The sequence below is a fragment of the Papio anubis genome, chromosome 1, assembly GCF_008728515.1.
Source record: "Papio anubis isolate 15944 chromosome 1, Panubis1.0, whole genome shotgun sequence".
Taxonomy (NCBI): Eukaryota; Metazoa; Chordata; class Mammalia; order Primates; family Cercopithecidae; genus Papio; species Papio anubis.
This window is the reverse complement of record NC_044976.1, coordinates 132,515,447-132,540,264: the sequence shown is the minus strand read 5'-3', so window position 1 is coordinate 132,540,264 and position 24,818 is coordinate 132,515,447. Positions and strand designations below refer to the sequence as shown.

General features: G+C 41.5%; 1 protein-coding gene across 2 annotated transcripts in view; it reads right to left on the bottom strand.

The window, feature by feature from the left end:
• C1H1orf226 (chromosome 1 C1orf226 homolog) overlaps positions 1-24,818 on the bottom strand; it is a 327,193-nt gene that overhangs the window by 139,734 nt on the left and 162,641 nt on the right. The gene's annotated exons all lie outside the window — the stretch shown is intronic.

The window sequence follows — 24,818 nt, the reverse complement described above, 5'->3', positions numbered from 1 at the left end:
GATTGGATTAAGAAAATGTGGCACATATACACCATGGAATACTATGCAGCCATAAAAAAGGATGAGTTTGTGTCCTTTGTAGGGACATGGATGCAGCTGGAATCCATCATTCTTAGCAAACTATCACAAGAACAGAAAACCAAACACCGCATGTTCTCACTCATAGGTGGGAACTGAACAATGAGATCACTTGGACTCAGGAAGGGAAACATCACACACCGGGGCCTATCATGGGGAGGGGGGAGGGGGGAGGGATTGCATTGGGAGTTATACCTGATGTAAATGACGAGTTGATGGGTGCAGCAGACCAACATGGCACAAGTATACATATGTAACAAACCTGCACGTTATGCACATGTACCCTACAACTTACAGTATAATAATAATAAATAAATTTAAAAAAAAAAAAACAAACAAAAAATAAAATTGGGTTGTTCTTCTTATTAAATTTTTTAACAGTTCTTTATCTTCTGAATACAAGTCCTTTAGACAGGAATGTTCATAGCATTGTCTCCCCCAAATTAAAAACAAAATATCCTACTAGTTTCCTCTCTTTCCTTGTCCCATCCTTGTCTCCTCCTCCTCTACATGGTAGCACACACTCTCAGCATTTAAAAAAAAGAGGAGGCAGCTTCGGTCTTCCCTCAAGCTCTCATTACCCTATATAGCCATAGTCATCTTCTCATATCCTTGTTACTCAAATGCATGTATACTCACACATGCCCAGGAGGAGTTAACATAAGCCTATTTCTTCTCTAAAGATGCACTAACTTTAAATCATTAGTTCTCAACTGGGAGCGATTTTATCCCCATACAATACTTGGCCATATCTGGAAAAAATTTTGTTTGTCACAACTGGACAGTAGAAATGGTTGCTACTGGCACCCAGTGGGTAGAGGCCAGAGATGCCACTAAACGTCATACAATATCCCCAACAACAAAGAATTATTTGGAAACTCTGCTTTAAATCAATTTACAGGTACTCCTTTAGATAAAGCATATAGTATAATAGAAATAATACAGATTTGAGAGCCAGGAGACCTGGGTTCTATTCCTAGCTCAGTCACTAACTAGTTGTATAACCTCAGGCAAAACACTTAAGCTCTCAAAACATTAAATTCTTCATCTGCAAAATGCAGAAGCTAACCTAAATTATCTTTAAGGTCTCCTCTAGTAGCAAATAAATATAGCTATTTATTCAAAACCACAGAGAACTTGGAGTAGTCCTGAAAATGTCCTTAGGTTCCATACTTAAATTCAACAAGATGGTAACAAAGGTTGGTTTAAGAGAACAGTCCCTGAGAATGTGTCTCAAAAAGGATGAAAATCGACTGCTGACCCCAGCAGGAACCTTGCCTCAACTGAGAGGGGAGACAGGTTCCCAGCACCTGTCAAGCAAAATCTTGGGATCTAGGTACTCCATAAATAGATCCTGCCCCACCAGTCTGGATGCTTCTCTCCTCCATCCCACCCCTACTCACTCAACTTCAGGGATATAAACATATAAAATTTGAGTTTCACAGCAGAGTAAGTGAAAACGCTTTAAGGCCCGATACACCTCGTTGAGCCAGTCTCCAACTTATAAGTGAGCCTGTGCCAATGATATGGTGTCATTGAAAATCCAGATGGAGCTCTGATAGGAGGTAAGTCACCTCCTAGTGGGAACCTGGGACTCACTCCCTCAAACGACAGGCCTCAGGCAATACCAACACTGAATCCTAATTAAGTTCCTGCCACTCATACCCCCTTTGAGGGGTAGAAGGTCCTCCAACAATTCTTACAACAGCTATTTTGCAGGTTAAATGAGGCTGAAAAATGGTCCTGTGGGTACCTGCAAGAATGAACAGACAGCCAACATCTCAGATGGCCCATGGGTAAAGTTCTTTAATTTCAAACTGACTAAAAATTAGAAACATTAATTAAGGAAGAATATTTACCTGGAACACCCTCGCCTCTCAGAGTTAACCCCAAGAGCTGCCTGTAGATATTTCTGGTGAAACCATATGACTTCCACCACAGGTGATGGGTTAAGAAAAGAGCAAGGCCAGCCCTTGGAGACAGAGAAGAGATTTGCTCTTCTAAGAGACAGACTGATTTGGAAGGAGACTTTACACTCTTCTCTGTCCCTTTTCCGATGAGGTCAGGGCCATAGTTGAAACTCATTACAAATCACCATTATCTCTCTTCCTTGTTTTTTTCTTCCATGCATATTCACAGGAAAGAGGGAAAGTGAGGAACAGAATGTAGAAGGTAAATACTCTGGTCTCTGAGAGGAACTGCCCTTTATGCAGGAGCCCATGCCCGTTGCCCCTCATCATTACCTTCCTCACCTGCTTCTCTCTCACCTAGCCAGTGCTTGATGGGATGCTGAGAAGCATGCTCTCCTCTTCCAGCTGCTGCCATTACACATCTAACACACTTGTCCCCTCTCAGCTACAATAACCTCTCAACAGACACACCTGAATTTAAGTCACTACAGACTTTTGTAAACAGTTGAACTTATCAGGATATCACTCCTAAAGCAGAAGCAGATAGCACTACTCATTACCAGCTTAAAGACTGAGAACAGTAGGCTCCCTTAGGGACAATCATAACTTCTCGTTTAATCAGGCTCCTGCGCTGCCTGCTGTGTGTGACTGTATGTATATGTGGGTATGCATATATAGGGGAGGAGCACAAACCCAAAGCAACATGCAAAATAAATTCCTCTATTAAAGAATGCTCATTTCACTTTTTCTCTTCTACTTTTGCCCGTGCCCCTCCTTCCCAAAGACCAATTTGCAATAAAAGCTAGGAGATAGCGGAAGGTTTTATGCTCACTGTTGAACCAGAAGATGTTAGCAATTTCTTCTCCAGTGATTTGAGCCCCATCTCTAGTGGGTCCCCTGAGTTGCTGCTTTCTTCAATTCTTGGAGGCTGATGATTAGAGCTAACATTTCTATATAACAAATTACATCTGTAATACAACCACCATTGTATTTTACTCACACTCTTGTGGGTCAGGAATGTGGGAGAGGCTCAGCTGGGCAGTTCTTGCTTGGGGGTTTGCGTGCGGTTACAGTAAGATGTTGGCTAGGGCTGCATTTGAAATTTTGACGGGGCTGGACGTCCAAGATGGCTCAATCCACAGCTAACAGATGATGCTGGCCATCAACTGGGAGCTCAGCTGGAGCTGTCACCAGAGTGCCTCCACATGGCCCCTCCAGCATGGCTATGTCAGGCTAGTGGACTTCTTTCTTGGCATCTAGTGTTAGTCATCGTGAGGAATAGCTGACTGGCCATTTTTTGAACCCAGCCTCAGAAGCTGCATACTTCCACTGCATTCTGTTGGCTACATGCAAATCATGAAAGTAAACCAAGATTCAAGAGTAGTCACAAACTCCGTCTTTCAATGAGGTGAGTCTCAAAGAATATGCAGATATGTTTTAAAAACCCACACTGACCTGCCATCACTTAAAACCCCTATTCACTTGAGGTCAGGCAATATACCCTGTCCCCTACTCTCTCAAGCCTAGTTGAGTGTCTGACACATTGTAGATGCTCAATAAATAGATGATGAATAAAGGAAGGAAGGTAAAAAAGAACAAATGAACCTCTTGAGTAAGGAAACTTCTAGATCTATTTTTTGAGAGAAAAATCATTTATTTACTGTCCCTGAGCTTTGTTTTCTTTCACTGTTACAGTGGAGATATGACATTCAACCTTCGTGGGATTGTGGTTAGAGATGAATGAGATGATTTATGAGGAAGGATTTTCATTTTCCCAGGGTTGCTGAAAAAGCAAGACTAGAGATGGCACCACGCAGCCAGCTTCTCCTTGTTCACAGAGTTTCAGTGTGAATCCGCTTTGTTGATGTTGACATCTGTCACCTCATCTGGAATGCCTTCCTTTTTCTCCTCTGCTGAGTCAATCCTTGGAGACCTATTTTCATCTTGAGTTCTTCCCAGAGAGGCAGTGTGGGGATTAAGAGCCTGGACTCTGCAGTCAGGGGGAGTGCAGACTCTCTCACCCACATTGTGCAGGGTATCCCGGGTCAAGTTACTTAATCCTTCCCAGCCTCATTTGCATCTGTAGAATGAGGATAATAATAGTATCTACCTCATACAGTCATAGGGATTAAATGAGTCAATATGTACTGAGCACTCAGAAGGTTGCCCAGCATAGAGCAAGTGTGAAGTAATTTTAACGAGCTGTTATCATCACTCCAGTCTTCACGATCTCTCTCTCCTCTGAACTCCATGCTCTTCCCAAAATGAACTCACTTCAGTTTCCCAGAAGTGCCAGGTTTTCTTGCCCTTCCGTGCTGTTCCATATGAAACTTCCTCTCAAAAGGATTAATCTTTTAAAGCACTCAGCTCTGTGCCTGGCACATGCTAAGCATTATCTTCAGTTTTGGTGATTATGGTTTTGCCTAGAACGCTCTTTCCCATCTCTCCTCTGCTTCCCTTGTCTGGCTAATTCTTGGTCATCTTTCAAGTCTCAATTGAAATGTTTCCTTCCAAGAAGCTTTCCCTCCCATGCTAAATCCAGGGTAGGTGCCTTTCCAAGCAGGGTCACTGCTGGTCCCTGTGAGCCTTTCTGTGAGTTATAAAAATGTTCCCGCCTCTAGGCAACACATGTCTTGAGAAGTAGAGGACAGGATGGATTTCAGCCTCTACTCATCCTTTCAGCCAAGAACCCTTAAACAGCCACACCCCACATAACTGCACACTGCCCTGCTTCCAGTGTGCACTCATGGCATTTATCCTACTCCACTGTGACCATCCCTTGACACTCGTCTGTATCCCTCTGTCAGACTGTGAACTCTGCAAGGGCAGGGCCATAATTGTTCCAAGTGAAATCCCCAATACTTACTATATCACCCAGTGCCTAATAGGTGCTCAGTAAATATTTGTTGACTACATGAATGGACCATGAAGAAATGACCATGTGCCTTGTATCTTTCCCCTGGGGTTCTTTATATATTCCACAGTGTACCTGTGCAAACACAAAACCACTAAATAACACGCTGATGTTTCATCTTTACTCACATGTTTGTAGTTTTTGTTCTGAGTCGGGAGAACAGTGAGTGAGACTTCAATTCATATAGACAGCGTAATTCAGGCTCCCGCTGGAAAGCATGCTCTGCTATAAGAGCCCTTATCCAGGTGGTTAATGGTACCTCTGCAAATGCAACCTTCTCCAGTAAAAGGCAAAGTGCTATTCTGGGGCCCAGCTGAGCTTGCCTGGGCTTGGGCAGAATGTATAAGCCAAAAATTTTTCCCTGAACTGTTCAGAAGGCACTGAATGAGGAGGCTGTTCCGAGGTACTGCCCATAAGGCCAGAAGGCAGGAATCCCAAGCCACGTACCAGATGAGCGGGCATGCCTCAACACACACACACACTAGCCACACAGTGCAGCAGGAATGGGACTTGAGCCAATCATGGAAGTCAGTGAGGCCCCTCTGTTCAGCCAGCTGGCAGTAGCTGTGGCTTATTGAGAAGGACAGACCATAAGGCAATAAGGTAGTCTCACCTGAGCAGTTTAGGTATGGGTTTCAATTAGTGTCTCCAGGGTGGCAGGTGGGTGAATGTGCCAGGAAGCTGCCATCTCGTGGCAGGAGCACCATTCCAGGCACTGGGAAGCCTGGAGGGAGCTCTGATGCCACATTACTGAAGCAAGTCACCTTCCCTGTATATCTGTGTCCCCAAGTATTGGTTGGCAATATAGAGGCCTTTTTACTTCCTGGAATTATTTTGAGCATAAAATCAGACAAGCGTAAGTAAAAGTAATCTGCAAGTAAATTATTCTTGAAGTTATTATACTCATTGAGTTGTACAATCCCTTTGCAACATCACCCTACTTGTTTATGCTGCTTTGCCTACTGGGGTTCTCTCTCACTCCTCTTGTCCTTCACAGTGGCCTCTGTTAGCTCATCTGTCTTAGCTGGTGATATGTGATGCTTCCAGGTACATCCCCAGGTTACTTAGGGGCAATGATCATATCAGGCAATTTCTTGGGGCCTTATGACTCACAGCATAGCACTTGGCATACAGCAGGCTCGCTGAATATTTGCTTAATTCAATATAAGCACATGTGTTGATCTGTGTGAGTACATGTGGAAACACATACATATTCACTCTAAGCCTTCACAGGATCTGACCATTGGAACAACAAAGGAATCCTTTTGGTGACAGGCACCAAAGGGCAGTTCATTATAGTATGTCAGATTACATTATACTCAAAATAGGGCTCCAAAACCTTGGATGATGCAGTCCACCGAATTTTAGGAATTCACCCAATAACTGGTAAAATAGGAATTTGCAATACGAGGATATGATCTGTAGATCACAATGGCTACTTCACAGACACATTTCTTAGACGAGCTTCCTTGGCTCTCCTAGAGGCACCTGCCCACATCAGCTGGGGCCATGTGGGGCCCATATCTGATTTGCCTTCACTAATCTTCTTACAGTAAAAGACTTCTTATCCACACAATCATAACCAGGAAAAGTTGGTCTATTACTCAAAACAGATGTTAAAGCAAAGAACCATAGAAAACAGTATGTGCATACCTTAAACATTTTATTTTAATATAAGACATATAAATGTATGTTTATTCACTAATATTGTAATGTAGATTGGAGATCTTTCCTCTAGAAATAGGTCCACAGATTAACTTACCAATCTCTTACTTACATAAATAATACAATATATTGACCCTGATTTCTAATTTTGCTTTCTTCCAAGTGGATTAAGAACTTAGAGACATTTGCTGGGTAACATGGGTGCAGGATCCTTCTAAGATTTTTACTTTCCCTCCAACTTTGTTATGCTATCTTCTTCATAACTAATTCATTGGCACCTTCTATAACAATTCACTGTTATCAATTTTTTTCAAAACATTCTACTTTTATATACACAGCAATGATAAGAGATGAGATGTCAGATACTTAGAAGAGTACCTAACACACAGTAAGTACTCAGTGAACGTTAGCCATCTATTTTTTCTCACTCATATTTCATTTATGTAATAATTACTCAATTACAACAACACATTTAACTGGTGCAAACAAGTTTAGGAATTTGCACAATTGGCTCTTGGTATGCATTCAGCCCTAATGGAGGGAACAAAATTATGGTGGCACATAAGACAACAATAACAAAAACATGTAGCAGCAGTTGCCAGTAGTATGTTTTGCAAAAGGAATGGAGACTAGCAGGTAAGTTAAGTGGAGGTCACTTAAGAGAGCTGCTTCTTTGATGAAGCCCTAACCCTTCCCCTGTAGACTGTATCCCCAACCAGGGCTGATGCTTAATGTAGCACAGGCTGTGACCTGCACAAAGATGCCCAGCTGAGGGGGTGAGTGGGGACTGGAACCCATCTATGTTCCAAAGGAAGGGACACCTTTCCCTAATTCATACCTCTAGTCTCCCTCCTGCTCCCCCAACCCTGCCTCCTATTCAAGTCCACACATTGTTACATAGAACACAATTGGGCAAGGCTATCAGGTTAAAGCACTGCACCATACTGTAAATGATGCTCTAATTAAAAACCACAGCACAGTCAAGCAGAGAGCATGCTTGCATATGAAATGTGATTAATGCTTTCAGATGTGGCTCATGATGACTGGGGTCACAGCACCAGGACAGCAGCTCTGCATAGAGCCTAGCTGTGTGCCTGGCCACACCCCCAAAGTGCTCCACACTCCTCTCATATCACCCTCAGAGGCAGACAAGAGGACTGTAAAGGACTCATGCGTCTCCCATGCTTTCTGAAAAGGACTCCCATTTCTACTGGGGACCAAAAGTAACAACAAAAGTTGCTTTTTATTTGTAGAGCACACAACGTTTTCAAAGTACATAGCTAACACTGTCCCCAAAAAGCCTCCCTTTAAGTGCTATAGCTGAAGTTAGAATGGGTGGTCTGTGTCCACTTGAGTTGAACATTCTTTTAGTAATAAAGGACTTGGTTATATTTTAATTCTTTAGAACTGATTCTCATTCTTGTCAATCAACTGTCAATTTTCTGTGTTAATTTCTGGCAGAGGTAAAAGAGTTAATCCAAAATCATAGGTGTATTAAAGTCCAGATTGAACAGTATCCTCAACAAACCAGGCATTGCACTGAAAAAGGGATCGTTTCCCAGTGGGCCTTAATGCCCACATAAATCCCTGTGCAAAATCGAGAAACAGACAGAAAGTGACTAGCCTAAGGCTTGAGAGTGAGTGGCTGACTGACTGGCAGAGGGCTGGAAATCAAATCCAAATCTCCTGACCTCTAATTTCAGAGGGTGCACTGCCTTCCCAAGGCCCTATTTTACAGTTAAATGGCTTAGCAAGGGCTTTACTGGATTGAAGTCAACATTAAAAGACATTAGATTCCACGAGCACAGTCTTTAGCCCTTTGTCTCTAATGAGAATTTGCCCAGTTAAAATGTCAATATTGGGTCTAACCTGAGGGATCTTGACTTTCAGCCTGAAGCTCTTGAAAAGACTTGATTAACTTAGGAGTTCCTGCTACAAAGAAAGAGTCAAGAACCCTCTCCAACAAAAGTGAGCTGGCCTCGGTGGTAAATTGGAAATCAGCTGGTTTAAATCACCACCCTCTCACCAATCATCAAGATAAATTCCATCTAACATACACGTATTGTGTTTCCAGGAGTGCTGGGGGTTAACCAGGGCTCTGAATAACATGCTACCATCAAGATGAAACCTTTTCCTTCTCAAGTAACTAGCAATTTAGCTAGGAGAGGCTCCTCTGAGGCCTAAGAAGGAGGGTGAAGATGGGTCAGTGAGGAAGCACAGCCCTCATGCAGACCAGGAAGCCTGAAACCAGCCAGACTCTTCTGTAGTACAAGGACTGGCCTGTGAACTATGGGTTTCGATTTATACAGACAACATTTCTAACCAAGGGAAACAGAAAGGAAGGAAATTTGAGGAATACACCTACCCCCACCAAAGAAAAAGAGGGAAAGGAGGGGGCTGGAGTGTTCTTTTCAAGAAAGCAAAAAATGGAAAGAGGAGAGAGAGGACTAGAGGGATGACTTGCCCTGCCTCCTCACAGCTTAACAGGGGTAACATATGGGCAAAGGGTGTGCTTTAATGGCAGATTGATGGACAGGAGTAGAAAGACATGTCCACTAGTTACTCCCTGGGTAACCCTGGACACACTGCTCAAGCTTGCAGTCCTTCAGCTGTGAAAATATGAATGGTATGTTGTGAAGGATAAGTCAGCTAAAAATATTTTCCTGGGGATTAAGTGAGATCGTATCTGTAAAGCATCTAACAGACTCAGGCATTCGTAGAGGCTCAATATGATGGTAGTTTCTGATATTAGTGACCAAGGAAAATGTCAGCATTGTTGTACATATTCAAAATTTCTGTTTGGTATTAGAAAGTTGGAAAGTTACTAGCATAGGAATGGAAAGCTGAACTGTACTATGTAGTTGAGGTGGAAAGAAGCCAGAGGAACGGGAAATCAGTGATGAAATCAAAGACCCTGATATACAGAATCTGGTGATCAGTTAACATCTGTGGAACAAATCAATGAGAATTTAACTAACCTATATTTGTCATTTACAACACGACTCTAAACTGGGACTGGGGAAGTGACATGAAATATCACTTAACATGTAGACTGTGCTCCTAACAAACTCTTGAAGGATCCCTCTGGCCTCAGCTTCTCATCTCCAGTGAATGAAACCAGATGATGTCTATGTGTCTCTAGAACTCAGATTCTATATTTCTTTGATTCATCCAACTGATGCGACAAGTATCAACAAATGATCTAAACACATGGATGCATGTATGTGAACATGGAAACATGCTCGTGTCATGAGTGAGTCGGGCAAGTGCTCCTTGAACACAGGCCCCATGTGGACCAAGAGACGGAATGCCAGGAATTAACCACCATCGCCTTTCTTGTAACTGCCCCTTTGCCTCTAGTGATGCAGTCACTACTCTACTTAATTAAAACCACGCACACAGGCCTGGTTTTAATTAAGCAGAGTAGTGACTGCATCATTCTGGCCACTGAAGCTTTGATCTCCTGACGCGGCATGTTTCCGCACTGTTGACCATGCTCCAAGAGCCCGAAACACAAACCAGCAAGAGCCTTTGACAATTCAGCCTTGACGAGGCTCCCCGTGGCCCCTTTCCAGGTATGCATAACAGTGAGGACCTGCAAGGTGCAGAGATCAGGGAGAGGGCAATGGAAAAAGGCAACAAAAGCTCATGCTACCAAGAACCAATACCAGCACCAGGGAAGGCTTCTTCACTTAGGCAAGCTCTTACGTAAGAGCTTCCCAGTAAGGGTCATGCCGGTTGCCACATAGTGCAATAAAATCATGACAGAGAGGAAAATGATTTGTTGTGGGGAGATGAGTAAGATTAAGTTCAAATTCAGGTTAGCTGAGTGAACCCTTCTACGGGGGAAAAGCTTTCAGAATTGGGTCCCCAGGATCTAAACCTCATAACAGTTGGCAAGTTAAAAAAAAAAATGTTTTAAAATGTTTAATAGGAAAAAATTTCTCTCTCTCTGTCTACATTTCTTCTTCACATATTCAGGACTAACTGAAGGAACGCTCAGGTTTAAAACAATAAAAGGAGGTAGCCCAAATCTAAATAAACAGGTTGAGAATGTGATGAGCAAACTCACCCCAGGGAACTATCAGGACAGGGCATAAAACAATCAACGAGGGGTTGGAATCAGATCAGGGTTCTGCCTCAACAGCCGATTGCAGGACATAGTTTGCAGAACTCCAGAAGCAACAGCCTCTTCTATGTGGCTACAATTCCCCACTCCATTTGATTAAACACAAAGGGCACTGCGCATGGGAGTGGGAGTGAGGGCGGGTGTGGAGCTGTGGTTGCAATAGAGCACTGTGAAAACCCATCTGTGGTTTCTGGAATGGACTCAGGAGTTGTGGCAGCACTCATTCCTCCTGTGATAGAAACCTGAGATTAGAAACATCATGGAGAAAAGGACAGCAATAATTTTAAGGAGGGAGTGAGTTGGGAAGGATGGGGACATAAAATGGCACAGTACACATAGAGAGGAAGAGACACATAGGCTCCACGTGGGAGGAATTTAGAAGTTAGAGACCCTGGGCAACTTGGGAAGAAGAGCTGCCACAATGATCTTGCCAACTTCACAAGACAAAAATTTCTATAAAAGAGACATCCAAGAGAAAAATCTCTATAAAAGAGACATCCAGGAGCACAGCTCTGCCATTCCCTGATCCAAAACTCCTGCCTTTCCTACCATCTATGGAATAGGAATACTCCTTAGCATGGTGGTCCTCAATGCACTCTATGATAAGCCCAACGTGACTTCCTACCCTCGCTCCTTTCCAACTCATTGCTAGGATACTAGCTCTGCCTCTCCTGACTTTTGGATACTGTTTTCACTGCCTATAGCTTTTCCTCATCTTCATGTACTGGAAACATACCCATTTCTCAAGGTCCAGATCACATGCCCCCTTGTCCATGAGCAAAGTGTGCTTCCTCAGCACTCTGCACATCTCCTGGGCCCAACTGCATTCTGCCTGTGTTTGCAGTCCTCTCTTTGCAAGTTGGTCTTTCCCACTAGATTTTAAATTCCTTGGGTGTTAAAACCATGTCTTATTCATCTTCAAATATTTCCAATAGCAGACAAGATGCCTTTCTCAAAGTAGGTTACTATCACATGTGTAATGCTTCCCCAACTGTTGAATTTTAAAGGAAAAAAGAAAATCATGAACCATTCCAAGGTTCCAGGGTCAGATCTCAAATACCAAAGTATTCAGGAGCATGGAGAAGTGGTTAAACGTCTCATATGAGTTCCTTGGAAGAAGAGGAACCACTTAGCAGGCCAAGCAAATCCTCACAAGTCCTGGCCACAAAGCAAAGCTTTTAGAGGCTTGAGTTCAAAACCCTGCCTGGCAAATAAAGTCCCAGAAAGTCATATCAATCTTTGGGATTGGACGATAAAGTACTTAAAATAAATGATAAAAGTTCATGAAGTGTTTCTAAGGCTGATGGTTATTGGGGGAAAATTGGAGTGACTGCCATTGGGTACAGGGTTTCTTCTTGGGATAATGAAAACATTCTTAAATTGTGGTGATGGTAACACAACTGGATCTACCAAAAAAAAAATCACTGAATATTACATTTTAAATGGGTAAACTGTACAGTATTGATTTTGTCTCAATAAAGATGTTATTTTTAAAGACGTACCTCAAGTAAAGGAGGACACTTGGAAAACAACCAGGTTAGAGTCTAGGGTAGTCTGACCCTCCTAGGAGAGTCAGAGCCACAGCAGTACAACTACCCCACCAGCCACCACCATGTAAAAGCCGCAGGCATTGGGGTGGGGAGGAGCTACTTAGCAAGCTCTGATTGCTTTGGCCATGAGGATGAGCAACACCAGGGGTTCCATATATAGCTCAATGCTTCTCAAAGTGTAATCCCTGGACCAGCAGTATCAGTAGAACGTGCGAACTTAGAAATGCCAGTGCTTGGGCCCTACCTTAGACCTACTGAAGCAGAAACTCTGGAGGTGGGGCCCAGCAACCTGTGTTTTAATAAGCCCTCCAGTAGATTCTAAAACACTCTGAAGTTTGAGAACCACCACACAGTTTAATTCTTAAGGGCACAGACTATGGAGCCAGACTGTAAATTTGAATTCTGCCTCGTCCTCTTTCTTGCTATGTGTCCTTCAGCAAATTACCAAATCTCTGTGCATTAGTTTCCTATATATGAAATGGGAGAAACAACTACACCTATGTATCATAGGGTTATTATGAGGATTAGATGAGTTAATTTATGACAAGGACTTAAATCAGTGTCTATTACATAATAGAGTGCATGATAAAGGTACATAATAGGTATGTAATAAAGTCAATAAATATTTGCTTTAAAATTTTTTTAATATTCAGATTTGGTGTTGGTCTCATGTACTTTCACCCTTGGTAGGCCAAACTAGCATAAAGTTGAGGCAGGTTAGCAGAATCAAAGCACAAGAGAGAATCCCACAAAATGGGCAAGCTGTCTTGTAGCTGTGTCAGCAGACTGCCTCTGCAACATACACACACACACACACACTCTCTCTCTCTCTCTCTCTCTCTCTAAGCACAAAAGAAGACCACAACACTCTTCAGCTTCCCTGAGAAAAAGAAAGAACTTCTACTTGTATGACAGAGCGGGGAGGATAAAATGTTCTACATAAAAGTGGCAAAATAAATCAATTCCAATAACAGCCTTTTAATCCTCTGATCCCCGAGAGGAAAAAAGGAAGTGAACAACGTCAAGTATTCCAATCACAGCCATTAACAAGCAGCTTTTAACAGAAACTGGATAAACCACCTTCTCTTGTCCCATAAATTCAGAGGGATTAGGTTTTCTGCCACCTTGAGGACTCCCAGTCATGACCTTTCAAACTTAGAATGGCAAGATCTTTGCACTTTACAAACCCAGGTTTGCACAATTAACTGGAGTCAATCCCATTTTTCAAGGTACCTATTTCTCTCTCAAATTGTGACTAAATTGAAGCTTTTGAAGCTTAGGGGCCTAGACTTCTAAGAAGCTCCACTGCCTGGAGTTGCAAAGGACACCTTTGTGCTACAAGAGCATAAACTTTATGTGGATTAACTGCGTGTGCTCATTAAACCAACTTTGAAAATACATAAATGTAGGAAGAAGAAACCAATACAGCCCAATACTAATTCCCAAAGATAACCATTGTTAACATTTCAGTGTATTTCCTTTCTTTTTCAATACATAGGTGGTTTCTGTTGGAACTTCACATAAGCCTTTTCCTAAAATTCCCATAACTTTTTAGAACATCACTTTTAATGATATGTAATGCTCCATTATGTGGGCACATAATTACTGTAATCCTGTGCCACTTATCAATTTATCATCTCTCAGCTCCAAGTCTCTCCTGCTTTGCCCTGCTTTCTGATACTGGGGAGGAACCCTGTAGTCACTGGTCTTATATAGCTATTGAGCACTTGAAATGTGGCCAGTATGACTTGAGATGTGTAAGTATAAAATGCACACCAGACTTTGAAGTACAAATGTACAGTTTGTACTAACTGTACATTAGTGCCAAAACATAAAATATCAATAATTGTATGTTGATTACATATTGAATATTTTAAATATATTGGGCTAAATAAAATATATTATTAAAATTAAGGCAACAAAAACATAAATAAGTTGGACTGCATTAAAATGTAAAACATGTGTGCAAAAGACACAACAGAGTAAAAAGATATCACATGAAACAGAAGAAAATGTTTCCAAATCATGTATCTGATAAAGGGTTAATGTCCAGACTATATAAGAACTACAGCTCAACAACAAAAAAGCCAAATAAACCAATTTAAAAATGGGCAAAAGACTTGCGTAGACATTTCTCCAAAGAAGATATTCAAATGGACAGGAGGCATATGAAAAGATGCTCAACATCACTCATCATTAGGGAAATACAAATCAAAACTACAATGAGATGCCACTTTACATACATTAGGATGGCCACTATTAAAAATCAGAAAAGACCAAGTGCTGGCAAGGATGTGGAGAAATTGGAACCCATGTGCACTGTTGGTGGGAATGTAAAATGATGCATTTGCTATGGAAAACAGTATGGTGGTTTCTCAAAAAATTGAAAATAGAATTACTCTATGATCCAGCAATTCTACTTCTGGGTATATAACCCAAATAACTGAAAGCAGGGTCTTAAAGAGATACTTGTACACCTATGTTCACAGCGGCATTATTCAGAATAGCCAAAAGGCAGAAGCAACCAGCCAATCCACTGACATATGAATGTATACACAAAATATGCTACCTACAGACAGTGAAATATTAGCCTTTAAAAGGAGGAAATTCCGGCACCTGCTATGACAAAGATGAACCTTGAGGACATTACGCTAAGTGAAATAAGCCCATTACGAGAAAAAAAAAATACTGTATAATTCCACTTATATGAGATACCCAGAGTAATCAAATTCATTGAAATAATGAGAATGGTGGTTATCTGGTGTTACAGGGAAAGAAGAAAAGGAAGTTGTTGTTTAACGGGTGTAGAGTTTCAGATCTGCAAGATGAAAAAGTCCTGAAGTTCAGTTTGCACAACTACTGAACTGTACATTGAAAAATGGTTAAGATGGTAAATTTTATGTTATATCTTACCCAAATTTAAAAATTAGTATCACCCAGTTATTTTTAGCTTTTTAATGTGACTAATAGAAATTCTGAAATTACATATGTGGTTTGCATTATATTTCCATTGGACTGAGCTGCTCTGAACATTTCCCCATTGCCAGCTGGCACAACATTGGGTCCTGTCAGTAGAGGGTGCTGAAAGGAAAAGCTTCTCTTTCTGGTTCTAGTGCTTTTGTTCTTACTTCTATGGCACAGCAGGCAACTTCCTGGCCAATGGGACATGGGAGACCCAGCGGCATACACCCCTCCGTCCGGTTTTGCTGGTGCCCCAGTGGACAGCTTCCTGCTTACCAGCCCTGTCCTGTGGTGCTCCAGTGACTTCTCTACCATCCAGTAGGTCCCAGCCACTAACTCTGCAAGGAGATCTGAGTCTCAGCTTTGGGGGACCCCTTCCTAGTTTATTTTTCCTTGGACACTCTCACTCAGCTCTAGGGACACAGGCTGCTTCTCTTTTATTCTTTAAAGTTCTTTTTACCCATCTTAGTAGTTTTTATTTACTAGTTAATGATTCTTCACACTAAATTTTCCATTCAAATTACAGGTATGATTTCTGTCTCCTGACTGGATCCTATTGGATACTATTAGTAATGAAAAAAGTTGCTGAAAAAGTGTCTCAAGGCTTTGAGCAGTTGAGACACGTCTTCCATTTCCCACTGTTCTTCTCAGGTTCTATCTCCCCTCCTCCCCTATTTTCAATTCCCTAAAAGCAGAAATGTATGTTTTTCATTGTGTTACTACCACCCTGGGATTATCATTCAGGGAGCACATTAAGAACTGAAATTAGTAAGTCAATCAAGAGCTATGTCTTCTACCATTCATTCAACAAACATTGATGTACTTAGCTCCTATCAGGTGAGGGCAATATACTGGGTGTGGGACAGAGGGTGGTTGAGAATTTGAAAAAGAAAAGCCACACAGAGAAAAGAAACAGGAACAGGTGAAACAGAAACTCAGGCTTCAAGTACCTAACAACCTAGCAAATAGAAATAAAGGATGATACAATTCACTATAATGTAATATTTAAGAATATAAAATAAGCAAATAGTTAATTAAAAATAAAAGAGGCAGATATACCATTCTGGGTACCCTAATTGGCCATAGAAAAACATGTAAAGAAAACAAAAAGAAGTTTCTGCAACACTCTGTCCTCCTCGGGGCTTTTCCTTACTCCAGGGTTTCTTTTCCTCTCTCCCCTGCAGACATCTAACCAGTATCTTACTAAGCAAGAGTTGTGTTCTCAGGAGCAATCCTAGATGTTGTATCTGCATGCTGCACAGGCCTGGTTCCTATTCTCATGCTTGCCTCTGCCTCCTTCCTGAGCCACAGCCAAGCAGCACATTACTAGGACAATCCTAAACAGCCAGTCAGCTCTATTTCACCTGTTAGGACCACGGTCCCAGACTCCAACTTCATCCCAACTTCCACAATGAACACAGGATTAAGATATTACCTGCTCCCAGGGAAATTTTAGTTTCAGAATTTCCATTTAGTTTGTTTTAAGAGACTCTACTTTTCTGGCAAATGTCTCCATCTTATTATCTATTTCTTTCAATGTATTAATCACAGTTATTTAAAAGTCTATGTCTAATATAATTGCAAGTTAAGAAGGTCTTATGCGATTCTAATTCTCCTGTGTAGTTTTTCTCTAGTTTTACAGTCATTTGGTTTTACCATCTTAAGCATTTGGTAATGTTTTATTGACTGCTAGACATTGTATTTGAAAAATGATAGCATTAATTTGAGGGTCTGAACGATGTTATCTTCTTCCAGAGAGTATTTATATTTGCTTTTGGCAGGCAGCTGGGGTAGAGAAAAGGAACCTTGATCCATTTGAGTAAGTTAGAAGGTAAGTGTCAGCCTTGCTGGGTGCTGGTCTATTGCCAGTTTGCCCTTACTCCCAAGAGAAACCTTCTGCGGGTCCAAACTGAAAGCCTGGGGTGTTCACCAGGCCCCTTCTTCTTAGCAAGTCTTGAACTCCTATTCTCTCTCCTCAGTTCTGAGAGACTGTTGAAAACTCGGGCACCTAATTTAGCTTCTTTGCTGCCACTTACAAACTGGCAAATACCTGGAGGGAAAAGTGGCATCTGATGGCGCACTTCTCTTCATTTCCCTCATCTCCACCATTGTGGCCTTTCTAGGCATCAACACCATGGTATATTCTCCAAGCAGAGTTTATATTATTTCTATTTACACACACAGTAAACATATATGCTTTTCTGGTATTCACAGTGGAAGGATTAGCATAATACAAACTAGTCTGACAAAATCAGAAGAAACTCAAGAAAAAAATTACTGATGGTATATCCGAGCTTCTCAATCTAACCTCTACGCTTTTTCTCCTTCACTTTCCAGCCTTTTATCTCTCCGTGCTTCCTCGCTTCTGCTCTTCAATTCACGACCTCTTCAGCTATGTCGGTCTCTTCTACTGTTGACTTCATTACTTGCTCCCTGCCTCAGTCCTATATTTTTCATTTCAGAGATTTCCAATTGGATCTTTTTCATATTGGCCTATTATTTAACAACCTTCTATTTTCATTTAAGAAATGCTCCTGTCTTTCTCTGATACTCTAAATATATACACTTTTCAAACTTCAGACTGCTCCCTGGTTTCTCTTTTCTAGGGTTTGGATTACATTGTTTGACAGGTCTTCCACCTGTCTCTCATAGTGGTGGTTTTCCATGAGTGCAGAAATTTGTTTGCAAATTGTTCTTGCATAGGAGGGTTTTTTTCTCCTTATTTGCCCCTCATAGCCCCTGAAATAATGATTGAGCCTTGACCAATAGGATACACAACTCTGAACAAGGTTCCAAAGTAAGCTTTCAGGATTTTCTCTAGAATGGACAGCAAAACATAAGATATCTGTGTGCTGCACAGTTGTGGGTCCTATTCTCACACCTACCTCTGCTTCCTTCCTGGGTCACAGGAGAGCTACCCGCCACAAACTACAACCATGAGTGATCAGGCTCCACTCAACTGGCAAGGAGTGTGGCCCCAACCCGAGTCCACACAGGAGGGTGGTTCTGATCTCCTGTCATGTGCTAAGTGCACTGAAGGGAGATCTTAAAGTCTGGGCCATCAATACCCATTCTTGGTTTCTAAGATTTCCTTCTTGTTTTTTAATTCAGTTATAATATTTTTAAAATTGTTTCTATGTGTTTGGAACACAGGAAAAAATTCTGAATGTGCTTACTGTACTTTATTCACAAGTCCACCAGGAAATGTTAATATGGCCCTCTTAAATACTAAAAATGCTCATACATGTGAAAAATTTATGATTACATTTTTATATATAGAAATAGATTAAACAACATCAATGCACAGTGGGGAAAGACTGGAAGAATCTACTCTATGAATGTTAATAGAGATAACTCTGTAATGTTGGAATTAAGGGTGATAATTTTTTTAGCCTGAACATTTTGAACACATTTTGTATAATCATGTATTAATCATTATCCAGGATACTTTTCTTTCTTAAAACTCACAACTCAAAGGAGAATGAATGGTGCAATTTCATTTCAGGTAGTATGATGGCCTGTATATTCTTCCCTGTTCCCTTAGACAAACTGGCCTTCCAGGGATTAAAAAAAAAAAAAGAAAAAAGTCACTAGTATACTGAAGAAAGAAGAGTTAAGAACAGAGTCCAAAGCCTGTCATCAAAGAGATATTAAAGAGGGAAGAATTTCAGAGCTCCCTGAAGGCAAAGCTAGCTTAGAAAGACACAATGTGCTAATGGGGATATTTACCACTTGTTCTCTAACTAGCAGCAGAGCTTAGGAAGAAATACAGTCTAAGGAGGGAAAGTGAGCTGAATTGGCCTACATACAGGTGAAAGTAAATATTCAGAAAAACTAACGATTAAAAGTTAGTAAAGCCTTCAATAGAACATCCACAGAAAAGCCTTCCAGATTCCCCCAAATTAAATCAGGTTACTCTGTTAGGGTCCGATTACAATCCTTACTAATGCTTCATTGCACTTACCACAATTTGCAAGTTCACAGTTATTGTTGTAATGTTTAGTATTTAGATGCTAATATTAAGTATTACTAAATAAATACTAAGTAAGTAAATATTAAGTATTTAGATGTTAGGTTTAGTATTTACAGCTGCCCCACAATACCAGCCTAAGGAACGTGTTGTTTTGCTCAAGGCTAAATCCCCAGAGCCTAGCACCATAGCAGGTAATCAATAAACATTTCTTTTCTTTTTTTTTTTTTTTTTTTGAGATGGAGGCTGGAGTGCAATGGTGCAATCTCAGGTCACAGCCACCTCCACCTCCCAGGTTCAAGTGATTCTCCTGCCTCAGCCTCCCAAGTAGCTGGGATTACAGGCATGCACCACCATGCCCAGCTAATTTTGTATTTTTAGTAGAGACAGGGTTTCTCCATGTTGATCAGGCTGGTCTTGAACTCCCGACCTCAGGTGATCCGCCCACCTCAGCCTCCAAAAGTGCTGAGATTACAGGCATGAGCCATCATGCCTGGCCAATAAACATTCCTTGAATGTTGAATACAAGCAAAATATTTTTATCTTGCTTTCGTTTCTCTATAACATTCCTTGTTTCTAAACATAAAATAAATTTAATTTGTTAAAATAATTTAATGGTATGAAAAATAATTTGAGGGGGGGGCGGAGCAAGATGGCCGAATAGGAACAGCTCCAGTCTCCAACTCCCAGCGCCAGTGACACAGAAGACCACTGATTTCTGCATTTTCAACTGAGGTACTGGGTTCATCTCACTAGGGAGTGCCAGACAATCGGTGCCGGTCAGCTGCTGCAGCCCGACCAGTGAGAGCTGAAGCAGGGCGAGGCATCGCCTCACCTGGGAAGCACAAGGGGAAAGGGTATCCCTTTTCCTAGCCAGGGGAACTGAGACACACAACACCTGGAAAATCGGGTAACTCCCACCCCAATACTGTGCTTTAAGCAAACAGGCACACCAGGAGATTATATCTCACACCTGGCCGGGAGGGTCCCACACCCACGGAGCCTCCCTCATTGCTAGCACAGCAGTCTGTGATCTACCGTGCAGCAGCTGCTGGGGGAGGGGCTCTGCCATTGCTGAGAGGCTTAAGTAGAAACAAAGCTGCTGGAAGCTCAACTGGGTGGGAGCCTACAGCAGCTCAAGGAAACCCGCCTGTCTCTGTAGACTCCACCCTCTGGGGACAGCACAGTGCAAACAACAAAGCAGCAGAACTCTGCAGATCTAGGGAAATCTAATTTTGTCTGACAGCTTTGAAGAGTGCAGTGATCTCCCAACATGGAGGCTATGATCTGAGAGAAGGGGACAGACTGCCCTGCCCAAGTGGGTCCCTGACCCCCTGAGTAGCCTAACCTGAGACATCCCCCACAGGGGCAGTCTGACACCCTGGCCACCTCACAGGGTGGAGTACACTGAGAGGAAGCCTCCAAAGCAAGAAGAATCAGATATGGCACACTTGCTGTCTGAAGCAATATTCTATCTTCTACAGCCTCTGCTGCTGACACCCAGGCAACAGGGGTCTGGAGCGGACCTCAAGCAATCTCCAACAGACCTACAGCTGAGGGTCCTGACTGTTGAAGGAAAACTATCAAGGTGAAGGACACCTACACCAAAACCCCATCAGCAAGTACCGCCATCACCATCATCATCAAAGACCAGAGGCAGATAAAAACCACAAAGATGGGGAAAAGCAGGGCAGAAAAGCTGGAAATTCAAAAAATAAGAGTGCATCTCCCCTGCAAAGGAGCCCAGCTCATCGCTACAGCAACGGATCAAAGCTTTGATGAGAATGACTTTGACGAGATGAGAGAAGAAGGCTTCAGTCCATCGTAAACTCTCTATGTAGAGCTAAAGGAGGAATTACGTACTCCAGCGCAGAAGAAACTAAAATCTTGAAAAAAAGTGTGGAAGAACTGATGGCTAGGAGTAATTAATGCAGAGAAGGTCATAAACGAAAATGAAAGAGATGAAAACCATGATTAACGAGAAATACGCGGACAAATGCACAAGCTTTCCAGCAACCGACTCCCCGACCAACTGGAAGAGAGATCAGCTGCATTGAGGATCAAATGAACGAATGATGGAGAAGAGAAACCAAAAGAAAAAAGAAGAAAAAGAAATGAACAAAGCCCGTAAGAAGAATGGATCATGTAAAAAGACCAAATCTACATCTGATTGGGGTGCCTGAAAGTGAGGGAGGGCAGGGGTAATGGAACTAAGTTGGAAACACTCCAGGATATTATCCAGAGAACTCAACCTTAGGGAAAGGGCAGGCCAACATTCAAATCCACCTAAATACAGAGAACGCCTTTTACAAAGATACCTCGAAGAGCAACTCCAAGATACATAATTGCCAGATTCACCCAAAGTTGAAATGAAGGGAAAAATCTTAAGGCAGCCAGAGAAAGGTCAAGGCCCACAAAGGGAAGCCCATCAGGACTAACAGCAGATCTCTCGCAGAAACTCGCTTGAAGAGAGTGGGGGCCAATATTCAACATTCTTAAAGAAAAGAATTTTAAACCCAGAATTTCATATCCAGCCAAACTTAAGTTTCATTAAGTGAAGGTTGAGAAATAAAACTTTTACAGATAAGCAAATGCTGAGAGATTTTGTCACCACTAGGCCTGCTCTTACAAGAGACCCTGAAGGAAGCACTAAACATGGAAAGGAACAACCGTACCAGCCACAAAAACATGCTAAAATGTAAAGACCATTTAGGCTAGAAGAAACCGCATCAACTAACGAGCAAAATAAACTTTAAAGCACATCATAATGGCAGGATCAAGTTCACACATAACAATCTTAACCTTAAATGTAAATGGACTAAATGCTCCAAATGAAAAAGACACAGACTGGCAAACTGGATAAAGAGTCAAGATCCATCAGTCTGTTGCATTCAGGAGACCCATCTCACATGCAGACATACATAGGCTCAAAATAAAGGGATGGAGGAAGATTTCATCAAGCAAAATGGAGAACAAAAAAAGCAGGGCTGCAATACTGGTCTCTGATAAAAACAGACTTTTAAACCATCAAAGATCAAAAAGAGACAAAGAAGGCCATTACATAATGGTAAAAGGATCAATTCAACAGGAAGAGCTTAACTATCCTAAATATATATGCACCCAATACAGGAGCAATCTTAGATTCATAAAGAAAGTCCTTAGAGACTTACAAAGAGACTCAGACTCCCATACAATAATAATGGGAGACTTAACACTCCACCGCCACCATTTAGATTGGTGACTAAATGGAGCATGGTGAAAGCCATCAAGGATATCCAGGGACTGAACTCATCTCAAGTGGTGCAAGCAATCCACATAGATACCTATAGAACTTCCACCCCAAATCAACAGAATATACATTCTTCTCAGCACCATTGCACCCATTCCAAAATTGACCACACAATTGAAGTAAAGCACTCCTCAGCAAATGTACAAGAACAGAAAACATAACAAACTGTCTCAGGACCACAGTGCAATCAAACTAGAACTCAGGACTAAGAAACTCAATCAAAACCCATTTCAAATCCATGGAAACTGAACAACCTGCTCCTGGAATGACTACTAAAAGAATCGAACAGTAGGTGAAAAGATGTTCTTTGAAACCAATGAGAACAAAGATACAAATATACCAGAATCCTGGGACACATTTAAAGCAGTGTAGAGGGAAATTTATAGCACTAAAGGCACACAAGAGAAAGTATGAGTGACCCAAAACTGACACCACTCTAACATCACAATTAAAAAAGAACTAGAGAAGCAGAGCAAACGCATTTAAAAGCTAGCAGGAAAACAATTAAGACTAGAGCAGAACTGGAAGGAGATGGAGACACAAAAAACCCTCCAAAAATCAAACAACCCAGGAGTTGGTTTTTGAAAAGATCACAAATTCACAGACCGCTAGCAAGATCACGGAAGAAGAAAAAGAGAGAAGAATCAAATCAATTTTAAATTAAAAATGATAAAGGGGATATCACCAATCGTAATCTCCACAGAAATACAAACCACCATCAGAGAATACTATAAACACCTCTATGCAAATAAACTAGAAACTGGAAGAAATGGATAATTCTGGACACGTACCTTCCAAGACTGAACTGAGGCAGCTGAATCCCTGGAACAGACCAACAGCAGCTCTTGGAAATTGGAGCAATAATTAGCCTACTCAACCAAAAAGTCCAGGACCATGGATTCACAGCTGAATTCTACCAGAGGTACAAGGAGGAGCTGGTACCATTCCTCTGAAACTATTCCAATCAATAGAAAAAAGAGGGAATCCTCCTAACTCCATTTTATGAGGCCAACATCATCCTGATACCAAAGCCTGGCAGAGACATTAACAAAAGAGAATTTAGACCAATATCCCTGATGAACATCGATGCAAAAATCCCCCAATAAAATACTGCAAACCGGATTCAGTGCAAGTACAAAGCTTATCCACCATGATCAAGTGGGCTTCATCCCTGGACAAGGCTGGTTCAACATTCGCAAATCAATAAACGTAATCCAGCAGATAAACAGGAACCAAAGACAAGAACCATGATTATCCTAATAGATGCAGAAAAGGCCTTTGACAAAATTCAACAGTTCTGCATGCTAAAAAACGCTCTCTAACAAATCTTGCTATAGTATTGATGGAACGTAATTCTCAAAATCATCATAAGAGCTATTTATGACAAACCCACACAGCCATCATACTGAATGGGCAAAAACTGGAAAAAATTCCCTTGAAACTGGTATAATAAGACATGGATGCCCTCTCTCCACCACCCGCCCAAATATAGTAATAAAAGTTCTGGCTAGGCAATCAGGCGAGAGAAATCAAGGGTATTCATTTGAAAAGAAGAAGCCAAATCTGTCCTGTTTGCAGATGATATGGATTGTATATTTAGAAAATCCTACTGTCTCAGCCCAAAATCTCCTTAAGCTGATAAGCAACTTCAGCAAAGTCTCAGGATACAAACACAAAACGCTAAGCATCTCCTTATACACCAGTAAATATGACAAACAGGAGAGCCAAATCATGAATGAACTCCATTCACAATTGTCAAAAAGAGAAATAAAATGACTAGGAATTCAATGCATAAGGGATGTAAGTGGACCCTTCAAGGAGAATCCAAACCACTGCCTGTGTGAACAAAAGAGGACACAAACAAATGGAAGAACATACCAAGCTCATGACAGGGAAAGAGACCACATTGCGAAATGGGCTTATAATTCGTCAAGGTAATTTATAGATTCAATGCCATCCCCATCAAGCTACCAATGAGTTTCTTCACAGAATTGGAAAAACTGCTTTTAGTTCATATGGAACCAAAAGACCTCGCGATCTCCAAGACAACTTCTAAGTCAAAAGAACAAAGCTGGAGGCATCACGCCACCTCGGACTTCAAACTATACTACAAGGCTACAGTAATCCAAAACAGCATGGTACTCAGTACCAAAACAGGGTGGCGGCACCAATGGAACAGGAAATAGAGTCCCCTGAAATAATACCACACATCTACAGCCATCTGATCTTTGGACATAAACCTGAGAGAAACAAGGCAAGAAATGTAAGGATTCCTATTTAATAAATGGTGCTGGGAAAATTGGCTAGCCATATGTAGAAAGCTGAAACTTCTGGATCCTTTCTCCTTTTACT